This window comes from Pseudorca crassidens, chromosome 6 (assembly GCF_039906515.1).
Source record: "Pseudorca crassidens isolate mPseCra1 chromosome 6, mPseCra1.hap1, whole genome shotgun sequence".
NCBI classification, from domain to species: domain Eukaryota; kingdom Metazoa; phylum Chordata; class Mammalia; order Artiodactyla; family Delphinidae; genus Pseudorca; species Pseudorca crassidens.
This window is the reverse complement of record NC_090301.1, coordinates 91,515,880-91,535,835: the sequence shown is the minus strand read 5'-3', so window position 1 is coordinate 91,535,835 and position 19,956 is coordinate 91,515,880. Positions and strand designations below refer to the sequence as shown.

At 38.1% G+C, this 19,956-nt stretch overlaps 1 protein-coding gene across 1 annotated transcript in view; it reads left to right on the top strand.

Annotated features, from left to right (window-relative positions):
* THSD7B (thrombospondin type 1 domain containing 7B) overlaps window positions 1-19,956 on the top strand; it is a 1,126,819-nt gene that overhangs the window by 1,056,475 nt on the left and 50,388 nt on the right. The window lies entirely within an intron of this gene.

Genomic DNA, 19,956 nt, shown 5'->3' with positions numbered 1-19,956 from the left:
TATTAGTCACACAAAACTTCTTAAAATAATGTAATTTATTACATACTCCTTTAGGGGAAGGTTATATTAGATGTCTATTTAATATTTAAGTTCAAATTATTAAGTATTGAATAATGGTACAAGTGGCAAAAACAGAGAGCAATACAAAATAGTCAAATATATTTCAGCCTTTAAATCTTATTGTGGGGTCATGAGATCATTGTAAACCCAAGAAGCTGAGAAAGATGATAAAGTCATCAAACATGGGCAAAAAGCAGGAATACATACTGTATGATATAGCATCCTCCATGGACAGGGCAGAATGTGTCTTACCTCAAGTACGGTGTAGCTATTAACAAACTGCAGGGATTCATCTAAATGGGAACAGAGGACAAAGGTTTTGCATGGCAAATTAAGGAATTATTTTTAAATTGCCAGCATATAGAATTAGTATGTTTTGAAAACTGCACACTTCTTAAAGACTTCCATTAAATTACTCCTTTAATGGCACGTCATTTAGCTGTGTTCCGACATCATTTTCTGATTGCTCAGATGAGCAGGTAATGCTCCTGAAACCAAAATCTTATCCTCATAGTTAAACAGACTCTGATCAGGTATCAAAGAGTTCCTAGCTGTATCTCAACTTGTACTTGTCTTACATTGAAATAAAATTAACTGACTTCAATCACATTAATCAAAGTGCACACAAATTGAGTTAATGTTAGAGTTGTGCTATGAGTTTCTAACATGTATAGCTTCTTTTATTTTTCTTCTTTTCTTCCTTCTCTCTTTGTTCTCTCCCCTTCCCTTCCCATCCCCCTTTTCATCTTGTTCCTCCTCTTCTGACTTCTCCCCTCCCCCTTCTTCTTTCCCCTTCTCTTCCTTCGTTTTCCTCTTCATATTATTCTTCTTCCTCTTTCTTCTTTTTTTCTTTTTTTCTTCTTTTTAAATGTTATTGGAATATAGTTGATTTCCAACGTTGTGTTAGTTTCAGGTGTACAGCAAAATGATTCAGTTATACATAAAGATACGTTCATTCTTTTTCAGATTCTTTTCTCATACAGGTTATCACAGAATAGTGAGTAGAGTTCCCTGTGTTAGATAGTAGGTCCTTGTTGGTTATCTATCTTGTATACAATGTTGTGTGTGTGTTAATCCAAAGCTCCTGATTTATCCCTCCCCACCCATGTTTCACCTTTGGTAACCATAAGTTTGTTTTCAATATCTGTACCTGTTCTGTAAATAAGTTTATTTGTATCTTTTTTTAAATTAGATTTCACATATGAGTGATATCCTATGATATATGTCTTTCTCTGCCTGACTCACTTCTCTTAGTATGATAATCTCTAGGTCCATCCATGTTGCTGCAAATGGCATTATTCCATCCTTTTTTATGGCTGAGTAATATTCCACTGTATATAGGTACCACATCTTCTTTATCCACTCATCTGTCAATGGAAAATTAGGGTGCTTCTATGTCTTGGCTATTGTGAATAATGCTGCTATGAACATAGGGGTGCATGTATCTTTTTGAACTATGGTTTTCTCTGGATATATGCCCAGGAGTGGGATTGCTGGATCATATGGTACTTCTATTTTTAGTTTTTTAAAGAACCTTCTTCTTTATTTCTCTTCACAGTTGGCAGCACTGTGTGGCATTTTCTATGGTCCAGTAACAGTGTTTTGATCAGTACATTTACTCCCCCATTACTATATATTTGACATTATTTATAAAGGTTTGAAGTGAGGTAATAATCGTAAAAGCAAGATGAGCATGTATAAGTTTCAGAGATGCTACAGAACGTGCATTGCCACAGAAACAATAGAATATAAGAATTATAACGTTTGTTGCTTTCATAAATATTTAAGCTGTTATATTGGTATTTCACACACACAAAAAGTTAAAAAACGTTTGAAACTAGTATTTCTGGTAGTCCAGGTTCCAAAATCATGAGTATGAGGTAATGTGTTGTGTGGTTTTGAAATTTGGTAGAATGGAGATTAGTATATTGGAAGTACCTAATGTTAGGGGTAGTTTAAGAGTAAATCTCAGCACAACTTTGAAAAAGTAAGATATATGGGAGCTATAAAAACAGGATAAATCTTATGACAGCTTTTTTGTCTTGGTGCAGTAGAATGCAAATTAGTCCAATGCCATAGTAGTCTGCCAGGTGGTACATTTTCAGACAGTTGCCACATATGCTTAGAGATCTTCAGAATCTTGAAATATATCATTCTGCTACATCTGACAAATCTAGAATATAGGATCAGGAATAAAAGACTGTTTTCTTTTGCACACTTTAGCAAAATCTCAGCAAGGCAAGTAGGTTCTTTATCATTCAGTACTCAGAGAACTTCATCAGATTACAGATTCTACCATGCGTCCCACAGCTGTTTGCTAATTCAGAGAATAAAGTGCTTACAGGATAGCTAGTGAACATCTACATTGGCTGTACAGTAAGTTAGGTTACAAGCATTTATTAGACAGTTATTACTGTTCAAAGCCCACTAGAGATGCATTCACTTTAGTTTAAGGGTTGCACATTTCCCTGTAAATGGCTTGTTGTGAATAATGTAAATGTGCCTCCCTGAGAACAAATTAAATATATTTTCTACTATTGTTAATGTGTTAGAACAGTTGTGCCATAAATCACTTGCACAGCATTTATAGATTACTATACTCTACGTAGGCCAAGCTTGTAAATACCTGTGTAATTCATAATTCAATGATTTGCAACTCTCCAAAGAAAACCTTGGAGATTTTTCTCTTGTTTTTTTTATTCTCCCTTCTCATATGAGCTAGATCGGCAAACATCTAGCTCAAAGAAATTCATTTTGAATGCTTTTATAAAGCTTTACTTTTTAATAGAAGGTAGAGGGTTTAATATATAACAGGAAAGAATCCACCAGAAGCATATGGAGTGACTCCCTGTTCACAGCTGGGTCAATCACTCAGATATCCTTTTGCCCTTTCCCTACAAAGCCATCCTTCTTGGAAGACTCGGGAATTCCCTGTAGGCTTGTAGTCACAGGGGGTAACCATTTTCCAATGCCTTTAAGCTTCCTTTGTGCTCTCTCTTCTCCCCTTTCTTCTTCTCCTCCCTCCTCCTCCTTCTTCCCGCCCCCCCCCCCCACATTATCATATGGGAACCAATGCAGACACATTTTGTCTCCTCTGGACGCCATCAATTTTATTAGAATTTAGGACACATCAGAAGTAAAATGGGCATTCAGCTTTGGAAACAATATAGACCACTGATTTCAGTTATATCCTTGGAACCACTCCTGTAAATAAGGGTGAAAAAAAAGTGTTTCTCTGTGCTAGGCATTTGGTATGCATCATATCATTTAATACTCATAATATTGCCTTCTTTTATTAGGGATGAAAGTGAAAGATACAGAAGTAGAATAAATAATTATACTCATAATACCTGAGGTTGCAGAGTCCGAATTTGAAATTGAGCCTAATTCAAAAGCCAGCATCTGTGTTCTTTCAACTTGACCTATTTGTTCATAACTATGGTAAGCTCTTCTATTCTTATGAAAATTCATCATGTCTATTCAGTAGAATGCTCTGAAACTGTGCCTCCATTAACGTGCTTGAGTTTCCAAACTTGCAGTGATCTGCTCCCTCACACATTTACCTCTGTTGCTTTCCTTTGCCTCTTTCTGGTTGCATTGGGCCTCCAGGCTAAGAGAGCACACCAGGCTTCTTGACGGCATACACTTCAAATTATCCTTTAAAAGTATTGCTTATTTCTTTCTGTTTTTATTTCCATTTCTCTAGGAGGTGGGTCAAAAAGTATCTTGCTGTGATTTATGTCATAGAGTTTTCTGCCTATGTTTTCCTCTAAGAGTTTGATAGTGTCTGGCCTTACATTTAGGTCTTTAATCCATTTTGAGTTTATTTTTTTGTATGGTGTTAGGGAGTGTTCTAATTTCATACTTTTAAATGTAAGTGTCCAGTTTTCCCAGCATCACTTATTGAAGAGGCTGTCTTTTCTCCACTGTATATTCTTGCCTCCTTTATCAAAGATAAGGTGACCATATGTGCGTGGGTTTATCTCTGGGCTTTCTGTCCTGTTCCATTGATCTATGTTTCTGTTTTTGTGCCAGTACCATACTGTCTTGATGACTGTAGCTTTGTAGTATAGCTACAAAGTCTGAAGTCAGGGAGCCTGATTCCCCCAGCTCCGTTTTTTGTTCTCAAGATTGCTTTGGCTATTCGGGGTCTTTTGTGTTTCCATAAACATTGTGAAATTTTTTGTCCTAGTTCTGTGAAAAATGTCATTGGTAGTTTGATAGGGATTGCATTGAATCTGTAGATTGCATTGGGTAGTAGAGTCATTTTCACAATGTTGATTTTTCCAATCCAAGAACATGGTATATCTCTCCATCTATTTGTATCATCTTTAATTTCTTTCATCAGTGTCTTATAAGTTTCTGCATACAGGCCTTTTGTCTCCTTAGGTAGGTTTATTCCTAGATATTTTATTCTTTTTGTTGCAGTGGTAAATGGGAGTGTTTTCTTAATTTCACTTTCAGATTTTTCATCACTAGTGTATAAGGACACCAGAGATTTCTGTGCATTAATTTTGTATCCTGCTACTTTACCAAATACATTGATTAGCTCTAGTAGTTTTCTGGTAGCATCTTTAGGATCCTCTATGTATAGTATCATGTCATCTGCAAACAGTGACAGCTTTACTTCTTCTTTTCCGATTTGGATTCCTTTTATTTCTTTTTCTTCTCTGATTGCTGTGGCTAAAACTTCCAAAACTATGTTGAATAAGAGTGGTGAGAGTGGGCAACCTTGTCTTCTTCCTGATCTTAGTGGAAATGGTTTCAGTTACTGTATGCTAACACATACATATGGAATCTAAGAAGAAAAAAAGAAATAGGTCATGAAGAACCTAGGGGTAAGACGGGAATAAAGACACAGACCTACTAGAGCATGGACTTGAGGATATGGGGAGGGGGAAGCGTAAGCTGTGACAAAGTGAGAGAGAGGCATGGACATATATACACTACCAAACGTAAAATAGATAGCTAGTGGGAAGCAGCCACGTAGCACAGGGAGATCAGCTAGGTAGTTTTTGACCACCTAGAGGGGTGGGATAGGGAGGGTGGGAGGGAGGGAGACGCAAGAGGGAAGAGATATGGGAACATATGTATATGTGTAACTGATTCACTTTGTTATAAATCAGAAACTAACACACCATTGTAAAGAAATTATACTCCAATAAAGATGTTAAAAAAAAATATTACTTATTTCTGAGTCTGTGGCAATAGGGAGTAGAGAGATTCCTTGCAATGGGGCTGTTAGTGCCACACCACACATGTGCGTCTACCCTCCCCAAAGGCTGCTTCAACGGACATCAGCCCTTCTCATGCTCACTAACTCACATTCCAGGGTCTGTCTGACTGCCATCTGTTTTGTGCTCCACCAGTTTTCAATTTGTTTCTGTTGGCACTTGATTGAGTGGCTCCAACCTTCAGGTAATTGGTGATGAGTTGGAACTTGCTAGCTCTTGGTTTTCATTCAGATGATGCTTTGCTGAACTGCTGTCTCTCGGCACAGCCCAGAATGAGCTCCCCCCTCACTTGAGTGCCCCCCCAGTTGCAGTGCGGACAGCACTCCTTTGTATTTGTAGAATGCTTTTTGTTCTTCACAGTACTCTCAATCTGATCTCATTTCACTGTCTTGACTTCATTGTGAATTACACATAGGGTAAATCAATGAGTGAAGAAACAAAGACACAGGAAAATGACATTTATTTATTTATGGAGGCAATGACTTCAGGTTTTTAAGGAAATTGACTTCTGCCAGTGCCTGCTTCATAATCACCATGTGCTAACATAGGTTCTGAAAAATCTCTTTCTTTATAGGACAGTTTTGATATAGGAGCATCCAGATCATTGAAGTATACTTGGAGGATTTTAGTCACCCATATAATTTAAAACGGGGAAATGAAGACTAATTAGCCACTGTTAGAATAATAATATTAGTCTTCTTGGTATTGAATGAATATTGGTAAAACATTGTTCATAAAGCAGACATATAAAGATAGTACTGGATGAAAATAATTTGTTTAATAAATGAATATGTTGGTGTTAGCAAATTTAAACAAAAAGTACTTGATGCAGTTCTTGACATTCAGGAAGACAGCAAAGAGGGGACATTGAGATTCTGATTTCTGTTCTGCTTTTTATGTTGTGTCACTTTGACAGGCTGCTGACACTCTTTGAAGCTCTGTTTACTAGTCTGTAAAAGTATGTATAATAACTGCTTTCTGGAGTATCAAATATGATTTTATTGGCATTACAAGTACATCAAAAATTAGTAATATTTAAAAGCATTAGTAATGTTTAAAAACATCAGAGGCAGAGCCCAAATTCACTTATAATAAATATTTGTAATTGCTCATAGCTTTCTTTTATTTATTTATTTATTTATTTATTTATTTATTTATTTATTTATTTATTTATTTATTTATTTATTTATGGCTGTGTTGGGTCTTTGTTTTTGTGTGAGGGCTTTCTCCAGTTGTGGCAAGCGGGGGCCACTCTTCATCGCAGTGCGCGGGCCTCTCACTATTGCGGCCTCTCTTGTTGTGGAGCACAGGCTCCAGACGCGCAGGCTCAGTAGCTGTGGCTCACGGGCCTAGTTACTCCAAGGCATGTGGGATCTTCCCAGACCAGGGCTCGAACCTGTGTCCCCTGCATTGACAGGCAGATTCTCAACCACTGCGCCACCAGGGAAGCCCTGCTCATAGCTTTCTGAAAGTAGGTACAAAGTTTTCTTCAAAAAGTATGAAGAGAGCAACTATTTCAACTTTTTTAAATAGTGAACTATAAAATTTAATTTTCTGAAATGACTCAATTCCTCTTTGATCTATGTGAGATCTGTCTTCACTGTCAATGATATTTCATTATTATGATGGCTTTTATTAACTTTCCTGTGAAACTACTATGTATTAATGGTTTTGAACTCAGGTTTGTCATCCGTATTCCATTTTACTTGTGATTTCTATCCCATCCCAAATGTATGTTTCATGTCCAAGAAGAAAAGGCCAGGTTTTCACTTTGAATTTTAAACATGTGTTTATAGAACCAGAGGGTTATCCTACAGGTCCTCCTTTGCATCGTTTCAATCCCCCAGGTTGGTTACATGGGAAAAAAATGTGAAAAAATAATTTCTCTTATGGTACACTACACCATTGATTGCCAGGGAACCTCTCTGTAAAATGGTTATGTCTGACGGGTCTTAATGGACAGAGAGCTCTCTTGCTGATTTTTGTACACACTTCAGCTTTTTAAAATTTATGTGTTCCTCTCCAAGTCTTAACTTCCTTTCCATTTTGGTCACAATATACATATTACCTTGAAAAATCCCTATGAATAATTTCAAGTGAACTATGGTTTCTTAAAGAAGGATGCAATGTGTTTGACTATATTAGATTCATCATATCCTATTAGTATTCCTTAGGTTTTCATATTTGCAGGGTTTTTTTTTTTAAGTTTTAAAATACTATATTCGCTACATGGTAGTAATAGAGAAAAATAATAGTACTTTCAGGTAGAAATACTATGGGCGTTTTTAACCTTAAAATTAGTTTATAATTACAGATTTTATGGAGACCATAGTCTCCTCCTGCAGATTTTTCCCCCATTCCAGGAGGTGCCCGGATAAAATGCAATTTGGTTGCATGTCTATTTTTGAGATCCTCATTTCCATGTTGAGAGGCAAGCATTAGGTACAGAGCAATGCTGAATAACAGTTGTGGGAAATAAGTCTGAGCCTTAGAAGCATCCCCAATGCACTGTATTTTCTTTCCTCCTTGTTTCCCTTCTTAGTACTGGCACTTCAGGCAAGTTATTTAACCTCAGGAAGTTAAATAGTTGGAATCGTAGTGCACATCTCAGAAGTTAGAGTGGTGACTGATATGTGTAAATCATTTAGCACAGTGTCTAGCATATAAGTACAAAAATAAATTGTAAGTATTATGTGAATACCAATATTAAGTGCCTCCTCTGAGATAAATGCTATATTAAGCATTGGGGCTGTGGCAGTGAAGATTCCGTGTCCTCATGGAACCTCCAGTCTAATGGGGAATGCAGAAAATTCCTAATCCATTTCAACAGAGTAGAAGCTGTTAATAGGGAAAAAACGAAGGGTGTAATGAGAGCATACGTTGGCACATTTTCTAACCTCTGGGAGGATCAGGGAAGTTTTCCAGGGAGAGAACATTCTTAGGAAACCTCAGAGATGGGTAAGGTTTAGTTAGGCAAAGGAGAGGAGAGGAGTGATGGGGAAGGAGGGGAAAAAAGGAAGAAAAGATTCAGTGTGAGTGAGAGCCTAGAGCAATGGTATGACTAGGAAGAATGAACCCAGATCAGAGTGCCGTGCGGGCGCCCTCTATGTCGTTAGCCCCGTGTACAGAACTTGATAACACTTCTTCCTCTAGCAGGTCAAATGACTTTGGCTACCAGAGGATAAGATACTTCTGAGAGGAAAGGGGCCCAGTACTCTTCGGTGGAAGAGGAAAGGCAAAAGTGGAGAATGAGATCCCTGACACATTCTGTTGATGCAGTGATGGACCCGTTTTCTTTGGTTTATGGTGGGGACTGGAAATGGAATGGGGCACAAAAATATCACAGAATTGACTTTCATTCAGTCTCTCTGGGGTCGAAAGAGGGGTCCGGGACTCCTACACTGCTGACAGAGACCAAACCTTTTATCCTGGGATTCTCATTCCAGATGGCATCCTGGGGCCCATTATAGGCCAGGAGCCCCAGTGCAGTTTATTGCTTAGTCTGGCTTGTCTTTTTATTTGGTCCTTGAATGGTTGGAGTTTAGAGTAAAGAAAGAGAGGTAAGCATTACATGGGACATTTTTTAAAAAGGAAGAAGGAGAAGGAGAGAAGGAAAGCAAGGAGAGGGAGAGTGATTGAGATTGAGATTAGGAGTTTATCTGCCCTCAATTCAAACAGGAGTTGCCACCTAGGATCCTCTGGGTGCCAAAGAGATGGCTATGAATTAAGCTTCATTTATGACATTCATTAGTGTCTCCTGAACATTGGTGTGCTGGTGTCATTTATAGTTCTCTTACTGAACAAAAATTATTTAGAAATATTTCAAATTTATAAAAACTTCATAACCTCAATCTTGAAGTTAGCCACCTAAGCTTTATTAACTCTCTCTGCTCCCCTACACACACACACATGAAAATATAATGGTATATGTGTACGTACATACACACCCTATTATTACTTCTGAACCATTTAAGCATATGAGGAAGGCATCATGCCCCTTTGCACCATAATATTGTTAATTCATTATGCATTTCCTAAGTACAAGGATATTTTCTAACATAATCACAGAATAGCCAAGTAATTCTTGACTATTGACACAATACTTATAGCTAATCTGTAGGCCATATTGACACAATACTTATAGCTAACTGTAGGCCATATTCCCATGTTCTCAATGGTCAAAATAATGCCCTCTGTAGCATTTCCATTCCTTTCATTACAGGCTCCAAACCGTACTGCACTAAGCATATTTAAGTCTCTTCCATCTTTCTTTCTCTTTCATGACTTTGAAAGTATTTTGGCTTGTGTTTAGGCCATTCTCCTTTCTTCATTCCCAAGCCCCAGCAATAATATAAATAGGTGACAGTAGGATTCTCTGATTGGATATGCCATACATCACTCATCTGTTCCAAGGCCTCTGATTGGGTTATAAATATGTACCTTCACAACTCCATGGTGTCATAAAATACCAGCCGAAAGAACTATGTGGGGTTGTCCCTGACCGTTATAAAATTTTTACCCAAACATCTTAGCTAAGCAAAAATCTCCTGTTATTTATGTGTCATCCTAACTTCCTCTTTGCAACTGTCCAGGAAAGCCTTACCGGGAACATTATATCATCTTGATGATATCGTAGCTTCTGCCCCTGCTCTTGTCAGTCCCATTATACTAAGACACGAGTCTGGTACTCCTTCCAATTAACTCCCTAAATCTGACGAGCCAGCCTCTAGACTGGGAACATCTTTCATGAACTGCAGGCTCCTCAAAGGCAGGCAGGAAGCCTTATTTGTTGTCCTAACCCTAGCTTGACTCTCCCATTCTTCAGTCTGTGATTTGCCTGGCTTTTTGGTTGGTTTATAAGCCATAGTTCCTTGTGTCTGTTCTCTCTCTCCTTTCCATCTCTCATTACCATTGTCCATACTAAATGTTTTCCAGGTTAAAATAAATAGCAGTCACAACAACCACATATCGTATAACCACAGTAACCACAGTGAAACTGTGATGCCTTGTTTTAGCCACTGTCCCCACCTCAACATGGTCCACAAATACTGCTACTTTTCAAGCAGAACAGTTGAAGATGCTGAGGGACAAAGGGCCCTGCCAGATATAAATCCTGATTGGAGCACCTACTATAAAGTTGTTTTATTCTTTGACCTTCAGTGTTATCATCTGTAAAAACAAGGATCTTCAAAATACACCTAGATCATTGGGAGGTTGAAGGGCTTTAAGGAGATAATCTCACGGAATGTTCACCACACAATGCTAGGTATGTCTTCATACTATAAATGTTGCCTTTTGCTATTATTTGGGGGATAGGGCCACATCCAGAATATAGTCTCAGTCTCTATTGTTATTATCCATTTAATCTCTCGAAAGACAAGCAGAAGCTCTAAGAGGCTATTCTGCTATACATAGGTTTGCATATCTTTTTGGACCCCTCACATTTAGGGTAAAGTATCAGAAGAAATAGAGCCAATCATTGTAGGACCCAGGAATTTAACCTGTGGCCCTTCTGATTGACCGGTAATTTTAGTTTACAGTATTTTAATTTGTGATCATGTTTGCTATGATGTCATAGTAAATATTCCTTTGTTGTATGCTATCTTTTGACCTGTGCAAACTACAGTAATAATAAGAGTACCCTGCACTTGCAAAATCCAAAATTTCCAGAACTCAGAATGCTTACATTCATTAATCTCATCTGACTCATTGCATATCCCAAAGTCCTGGAGAGACTAAGTGATAAATGCTTTTTCTGTTTGAGCCAATGAGAAGGCCAGAGTGCCCTTGCAAGGTGTGGGTTGTCACTCACTAACACACTGTTTGTGAAAATCTATTTATTGAGTATTTTTCATGGGCCTGGGCATATTCCAGGTACTGGAAATATCAGGAATCAATGAGAATATCTTGTGGTTTTGATTTGCATTTCCATGATGATGAGTCATGTTGAGCATCTTTTCATAGGCCTGTTGGCCATCTGCATTTCCTCTGTGGCAAAATGTCTATTCAGTTCTTCTGCCCATTTTATAATTGTTTTTTTGTTTGTTTTTTTGATGTTAAATTGTATGAGCTGTTTACATATGTTGAATATTAATGCCTTATTGGTCATATCATTTGCAAATATTCTCTCCCATTCAGTAGGTTGTCTTTTCATTTTGTCAATAGTTTCCTCTGCTGTGCAAAAGCTTTTAAGTTTAATCAGGTCCCATTTGTTTATTTTCGTTTTTATTTCCTTTATTTAAGGAGATGGATCCAAAAAATAGTACTGCAATTTATGTCAAAGAGTGTTCTGCCTATGTTTTCCTCTAGGAGTTCCAGGCCTCACAGAGCTTACGTTCTGATACAGGGGAGAGAGATAATTAAAAACAAACAAAACACATCAGGAAACACCCACTTAGTATATAGCATATCAGGTAGTAGTAAGTGATATGGAGAAGAAAAAATCTATAGGGAAACAAAGTGATATGGAAGAGTTACTGATGTTGTTATACAGCCTGCTCAAAGAAAGCCTCTCAAGTAGCAGAACATTTGTGCAGGAGCCTGGAAGAAGTAAGGGGGCAAATCATGCAGGTGTGGGAGGAAGAGCATTGCAGCCAGAGGGAACAGCAAGAACAAAAGCCCTGAGACAAAGAGTGCTTGCAGCTGTCCAGGAGCAACTAGGAAGTGGTTTATGAAGCCACGTACAGGGAGCATAGAACGCCGTGAGCATTCACACGCAGTGCTGCGCCAGACTGGGCAGGACTTTGTAGGCCCGAGGAAAGGACCTGGTTTTCAGGCTAAGTTGGGAAACCACTGAAGAGTGTGGCAGAGAGGAGTTACGATCTAACTTGCATTATTTTAAAAGGATAATTCTGGTCCCGTAGTTCGACATAATCATCGAATGGGAAGGGCAGAATCAGATAGGAGCTTATTGTTATAATCTAAGTGAAAGGTGATGGTGACTTTGATCAGGGTAGGATTGGTGCAGGGGATGAGAAGCAGCTGGATCATGGATTTTACTTTGAAGTTAGAGCTGAAAGGATCTACTCAGGGTGTGGTTACAAGGTGTAAGGTAAATAAGAATCAAAGCTGACTCCGGAGTTTTTGACCCGAGCCTCTGGATGGCTGGAGTTGCCATTGAGAAAGATAGGAAAGACTAGAGGAAGATGCTGGGGTATGGAAAATTAGGAGTTTGTTATCGTACATAGAAAGTTCAAACAGTGGTTCAAAGACAGTGGCTTTCAAACTACAGAGTATATCAGAATCACATGGAGGGCTTCTTAAAACACAGGTTGCTGAACCCCACCCCTGGTGTTGCTGGGGGTTCCCCCACCCAGAGTTTTTGATTCAGTGGGTCTGGAATGGGATCCATAATTTGCCTTTATAACAAGTGCTCAGGTGATGTTGATGCAGCTGGTACGGTACTGGGACTACATTTGGAGAACCACTACTCTAGTACCGGGTGTATCTGCCGAAGAGGTTGGCTAAGGTTAAGAGAATGCCCACATCGTTAGATGAGAGGAGTGAAATCACAGGTGCTGGAATGTTCTTTGTGCCTTACTGTGGGAGAACCCCCTTAGGGCTAAGATCACTGTGTATTAGCTCATGCCTAAATGGGGAACAGTGGTTTCTGAGTTTTGTTTGATTTTTGTATTTTTCTGAGTTTTTTTTTTTTTTTTTTTTTTTTTTGCGGTACGTGGGCCTGTCACTGTTGTGGCCTCTCCCGTTGCAGAGCACAGGCTCCGGAGGCGCAGGCTCAGTGGCCATGGCTCACGGGCCCAGCCGCTCCAGGGCACGTGGGATCCTCCCGGACCAGGGCACGAACCCGTGTCCCCTGCATCGGCAGGCAGACTCTCAACCACTGCGCCACCAGGGAAGCCCAAATGTGGGTTTTATAGATAAAAACTTAATAATTGTTCTATCCTGAAATTAATCCTGGTATTTAAAGAATAAAAGAGGTTTTCTGATAGAAATACTGTAGAATGAAAAATAGGATGAACATCTACCTCTTAAATAGAGTAATAGTTTATACTTAGAAAATAAAAATACCTACATAATGGAAAAAGCAGTTTTGCAACAATGATCATGACAGTCTAATGGAAAAGTTCTTTTGATAAGCATTTTTTATTAGATTGGTGGCTTTTAAACATTTTTGACCATGACACACTGTAAGAAATACATTTTATATCACAAATGATCACATACGTCATCACTTACTTCTGGAGATATGTATATATGTGTGTGTGTGTGTGTGTGTGTGTGTGTATATATATGTATATACACATACATGTGTGTATATATATATATATATCTCAGAAATAACAGTTTCATGAAATAATTCTCACCCTGAATATATGACAGACATATTCCATGCTATGCTCTATCAGTTTTTAAAGTGCTGATTTTTACTCACTAAACTGAGAACATAGTCCACATGGACTGTAGTATTGGACTGATGGTGTTGAAATCTTGGCTTTTCCCTTTTCTAGCTGTGTGATACTGATGAAATTACTAAACTATTCTGTGCTATCAGTAAAATGGGGAAAATAATATATCTACCTTACAAGGCTGTTATGAGGATGAAATGAGTTAGAGAACTTAGAACAGTGACCAGCACATAGTAAGCACTATAAAATTATTAGTTATTAAAAGTGTGTTCACAACCCACTGATTTGTCATAACTTGAAGTTTGCAAAAACCACCTCTTCAGGTGACCTAGATCAATCTCACCTGCCACCTTACCTTACAACAGACACAAATTAGTAAACTAAACTTAACTTCCTCAGACGCAAATTTAGTAAACACCTTTGTTTTATAGGGAAGATGAAAAAACTGTATTTCCTTCTAAACCCTTAAAATGTTCTTCTAAAATGTAAATCTATGGGGGAGACAAGGCATGATCTCTTGGAAATCCACAGCATAAAAGGAAAATCCTCCCTGAGATGATGTTTTATTCATTGGTACAGTGCCTTGCATTTAATGTTTTCTCAAAACCTATTTGTTTAAAGTAAATGGAGGGAATTCCCTGGGGGTCCAGTGGTTAGGACTCTGCACTTTCACTGCCGAGGGCCCGGCTTCAATCCCTGGTCTGGGAACTAAGATCCCACAGCTGCATGGCATGGCCAAAAAAAAAAAATAGTGAAAGGAAACCTTACTAGAAGAGTTCTTAAGGAGAGCAATTGATTCATATAGATAATAAATTAATAAATTTGTAATTTATGAAGCATTTCCTGTTCATTTATATCTTAAAATCTGCAAGTCCATGCTTCCCAAAATGTGTTATGTGGAATGCTAAATGGATACATAAAAGTTTGAGACTCTGAGAGAATCACAATATATAGTATAATAATAGATTATTTGCAAAAACAACCCCAAATGGTAACTGTTGAAATGGAATAAAATTCTATTTATCTCCCAGCAAACAGTCCTAGGTGGGATTTCATGGTAGGGATAGGACACTCTGCCCCACACAATCATCCTGGGATCCAGGCTAATGGAGCGTCTGCCATCTTCAAGCTTGGCTTTCAAAGCCATTCCAGTTATCACCGTTCCAGATCCCTGGAGAGGGTGAAGAGCACAGAGGAAAGCCTGTGGGAGGTTTTAGGGTGAGAGGTGGGGTGTCACACATAGCCTCCTACTTACCTTTCATTTGTCAAAACTCAGTTACCTGGTCACGCCCACCTGCAAGGAAGGCTGGGATATATGGTCTCCTCCCGTGCCCTGGAAGAAAGGAGAGAACAGATTTTGATGCCTTAATAGAAGACTCTGTAAAAACATAGTAAAGATCTATTACAAAGATCCTTGTTTAGCACTGTTTAGCTCAATATTTCCTAAATGCGTTTGACTGTGAAACTCTTCTCTCTCGGCGCCTGTTAACACACTGTAGAAAACGACATACTTCGGGAAAGACTGCTATCGGGACACTATCAAATCCCATAATGAAAAGAAACCTAAATTTTCCAAGGATGATAGGAGAGATAACTTTTTTAAATGTTTTAAAATATTAATTTTAACACAAATACAGAAAACCATGTAAAACAAACTGTACAGTTTAATGATCAGGTAAACACTCTTGCAGTAGCCACCCAGGTTAGGAGATAGAAACTTGCCAGTGACGCACAAAAAGCTTCATAGCTTATAACCTCCTCACTTCCCTCAGAAGGCAGCTCTGCACAGACTTCTATGATAATCTTTTTTCTTACTTTTTCTTTAGATCTGTAATCTGTGTGTGCTAGCCATTAAGTTCAAGCTTGTTTTTATGTATGTCTTCAAATCTCTTTTAATCTAGCTTCTTCCATTTCTTTCTTTTTTTTTCTTCCAGCAATTTATTGGTAAGGAAACAGGTCACCTTTCCTATTGAATTTCCCAGTCTGTCTCTTAAATTGCATCCCCGTGGTGAAGTTTAACGTGTTCATCTGTCCTGGAATTTCCCATAAATTGGAAGTTGGACGCAGAGAGTTAATCAGATTCGGGTCTTTGGCAAGACTCCTCCATAGAAGATGTGCTCTTTTTCAGGAGGCACGCGAGGTGTGGTTATCCCTTTTTATGTGCCTGGCTATCATTGATGGTCAAAGCCTAAACTCTTTATCATTTAGGAAACACAAAATGGCAACCTTCCAATTCTTTCATCCTTTCTCATTTACTTGTGGAAGTACTACTGTAAGGAGAAACTTTGCTCAAACTGATAATCACCTACTGATCTCTCCATGGATCCCTTATAGTCACCTGCTTTTGGAGAATGTAAAAATCTCCTAGTCCCAGGTTTAGTCTTCCAGTTTGGTATTCTTGGGTATGTCAGATGCCCCATTTTTACCTTCTTCTTTCTCCTGCTGGATGCTGATTTCACACAGTTCCGTAACTTCAGTCATTGGTCCCCACCTGTTCATAGTTTGAGGTTTGTGGAGACAACTTGTCACTTCATTTTACTGAGCATATAGTCTGTATGGCTTTGACTTTGCTCTCTTTGTTGCATTATGATATACAAAGAACGTTTATTTTTCATGCCTGTAATGGGTTTCTCAGAATCTCTGAGAAATATTTTAAACAAGAGAGGCATGAGTAACATTCTTCAGGCAATTTTTCTATCCTAGAGGTTTTCTCTTATCAGCCTTTGAGAATCAGGGTTTAGTTTCATTCAAAAATTTCCTTACAAAGCATCGCAATGGTTTTTTTTTATTTTTTTTATTTTTTGCCTCATGAAAGACAGAACGCAGAACTACTGACTGACAATAGGGCTAATTGGCTAAATGAGGGAGAGACACTCTCAGAATTATCAGAGATACCCTGTAACAGAGTAAAGGCCTTGGGTTTCAATATCTGATGGGCGCTGACAAGGCCAGGCCTTAGGGAGTCATGCTTATCTCAAGACAAGAAATTTACAGAGCGACTTCAATTCACAGGTACCTGGATTTATGCCAGGTTTTATTAAACTGTCATTGTCAATAGTTCAGTGTTGTGAGAAAAGTATCAAATTATACATTCTTAGTTGGAGTTGTTGAAGATAAATCATCTAAATTGTCTGTTATTTTATATGGGTAAATTAAAAACTCATTTACTGATATAATTTATTAGTTTAATGATAGACTGTAATTCTGGGAAATACCCTTTGGATTTTATAGAAAAAGTGTGGGAAGGAGAGAAAATATTATATTCTCATTTTATCAGACATACAGACCTATGGGGAACCCTTACATTTAGACAGTGTGATCATAGTCGAGGGTTGACCTTTTGTCTGCTAATGGCAGCTTACAAAAATCCGGTCTTATCGCCCAGAAAGAACCAAATTATCCTACCCCGCCAAATATTTATTATTTACATACTGTATGTCGGACACAGGACAAGGCTGTCAGTGTCCAAGAAAATTAAGACACATGCTCTCCAAATAGCCCATGGGAAGGAATACACACATATCAATACTAGTGCAGTGGAAATGTTTACTACACGTGGTGATTCCATTTATAAGAGTGCAGAGAAGTCAGTGGAGGCTCTCAGAGGGAATATCTGATTTAATTTTGACAGATGAATACAAAGATTTAGGTCAGGTCCAGGGGTAAAGGCCTTGTTGCTAGACAGAACAAAAGGTGTGAAGGCACAATGTCGTAATGAAGGATTGAACTTTAAGATAAGTGCTGGTTTTCAGAGTTCAAAAATCTAGTCTCATAAAAGGGCTTATGTACCAGATTCTACTGGTTCTTATTGGTCATCTCCTTCCCTAGCAAATAAACTTTAGCTATATAACTTTGTCCTTTATAATGAGACTGGTCCAAAGTTGACTTTCAGTTAGTTATCAACACATCAGATTCTCACTTCTCTATTCAGGAAGTTGACAGTATGTCTTTGTATAAATACTGTAGGGGAGAAAAGATCCCAGTTTATATCTGAAGAGTCTTGATCCAATAAAGAAATCATCTGGGTGTAAGCCGCCTCTGTCATTCTTTTTTTCTTAGCCCACCCTCATCTCCCTAGTGACCTATTCATTATCTTATGAACTTCCAATAAATAGCTAATGAAGAGAAAGGAGTGAGGAGACCCACCAAGTCAATCTATGACCTGTTAGCAGCACTAGGGCAATTTTAAAAGGTGGAATGTACAAATATCACCTGAGATTAGGTTGGATTGTGTTTGTGGATTTCGGTCATCTGCACCTCTTCTTTGCCTGTTTCTATGGATAGCGTTAGTAAGACAGTTAGCTGCAGTGTTGGTTTTCAATATATTAATTTCTAGAAAGTGATCATTAAAGTCTACATGGCTATGAATGACAGGCAGAGAGAGGGTATCATCTTAAAAGCATATCCAGCGGACTATAGACTGATACGCATATGAGGTCTGAGGGAAGGTATTCTTAAAGACTATCAAATTATGCCCCTGTCTTCTTCAAACCCCTTTCTCACCCAGGTCTAGATAAAGAACTAAGATACAGAATATGTAAGTGAATTGTTCAAGGTTACATAGTAATTTCAATTGTGTGTTCATGTTTGTGTGTGTTATTTTCTCTTTTGCTTTATTTGATGGTTTAGGCTAAACAGGTTCATAATCCTTACACATGCTCCTTTGGTTCAAACATTAATTGATTTTAATAAGGTAGAAAAGTAGTGGAACACTAATCAGGAGTATCTTTTAAGATACTTTCATTTTCTTTCATTGGTAAATCATTTAAGTTATTATTCCTTCCCATGAGAACAAATTGGTGAACTAATAAGAAATTATTTGTAAGCATTTAGCATGGGATTCCTTTTCAGATAATGCAGAATAATTACCTGATTTCAATGGCTCTTCTTGATCATCTAGAGACAATCTGATACAATTAAAACATAAAATGACTTTAAAAGTATTGACAGATGATTCAACTATAAAGCCACAGGGATAGTAAATGTGTTTCAATGGCTCTAAACATTTAAAATTAGAAGAGACTTTTGTGGCATTTTTCTGCATATTTCAGTGCCATCCAACATTATCATTTTGATTAACAGCCAAGATTAAGTTTACAGGTTGTTCTTGCTACAATATCTGAAAAGGTAAAGGAATAAAAAAATAAACAAAACATCCCAAATATGGAAATGATGATTTGATGACATCACTTCAGAGACTTTTCTTTTTCCTGTGGCTTAAACATCTATGTGCCCGAGGTTTCTGGGTCTGGAATTACGTTGTCGTGACCACATTTAATGGTGTTTATTGAACAACCACTGTGGGTAAAATGTATACCAAGATTTTCAGGGAGTGATATGGGAAGTAGAAATCATGATCCATCATGCCTTCAAAGAGTTTATAAAGAAAAGGAGACAGAGTAATAAAGAAACAAAGAATGATCATGTAAGGGCAGGTGGAACATATATGTATATGTTTAGAATCAAAGCCTGTGCTCTTCAGCATGGGTTGCTTAGGAAGGAAGAGAAGGATCTGTCATTCTTAAGAGAAAGACTGTCAACGATGAAGCCTTGGTTAGTGTTCTAAAGAAGAAGAAGTATAGGATTTAGGACACGTGAAAGGAGATTATTCCAGTAGGGGGGAACTTCTGAAGGTCCTCTGTGCGTAGAGCAGATGGATGACAGGTAGCAGGTAGCTTTACCTGGCTCAAGAATGTCATATGAGTTGAGGCTATAAGAGGACATGTGAGACCCCTGGGTAGATTTTGATTTTTGCAGGAGATCTTTGAAGTTCATATCTGTACATTTATTTTGCTGAAATGGCAACAGCATGCAGTGGCTCATCTTCTGTGGATCAGAGGTCCTCCCAAATAAGAGAAAAGTTTTGGTACACCGGCAATATTGATTTCATAATTCCCTCTCTCTGTTTTTTTTTAAATGATTTTCTCATTAAAATGTTCTGTGTGATTATTTCTATTCGGCTAGACTATCTGAGGGCACAAGGGACATTATCTTCCTTTTCTTCATTCATTGAAACATCAAAATGCATGCGTCCCTTGCTACGTGGCAGACGAATTTTAGAATAGAGAGTGTTTAATGGATGAAAATAGTCTCATGTGCCTACCTATACATGGGAGATAGAAATGTAGGCTTCATCGTAATGTAGAACAAGAAAGAGCTGTCAGGTGAAAACCCCCCAAACTATTTACATTGAATCCCATAATGGTTTTATTTTCTAAATATTCTGTTTCATACTCCCAACAGTCTCTACCCTGTGGCTGCTGTACGTGTGTCTCCGTGTATACAGATAAGCACAT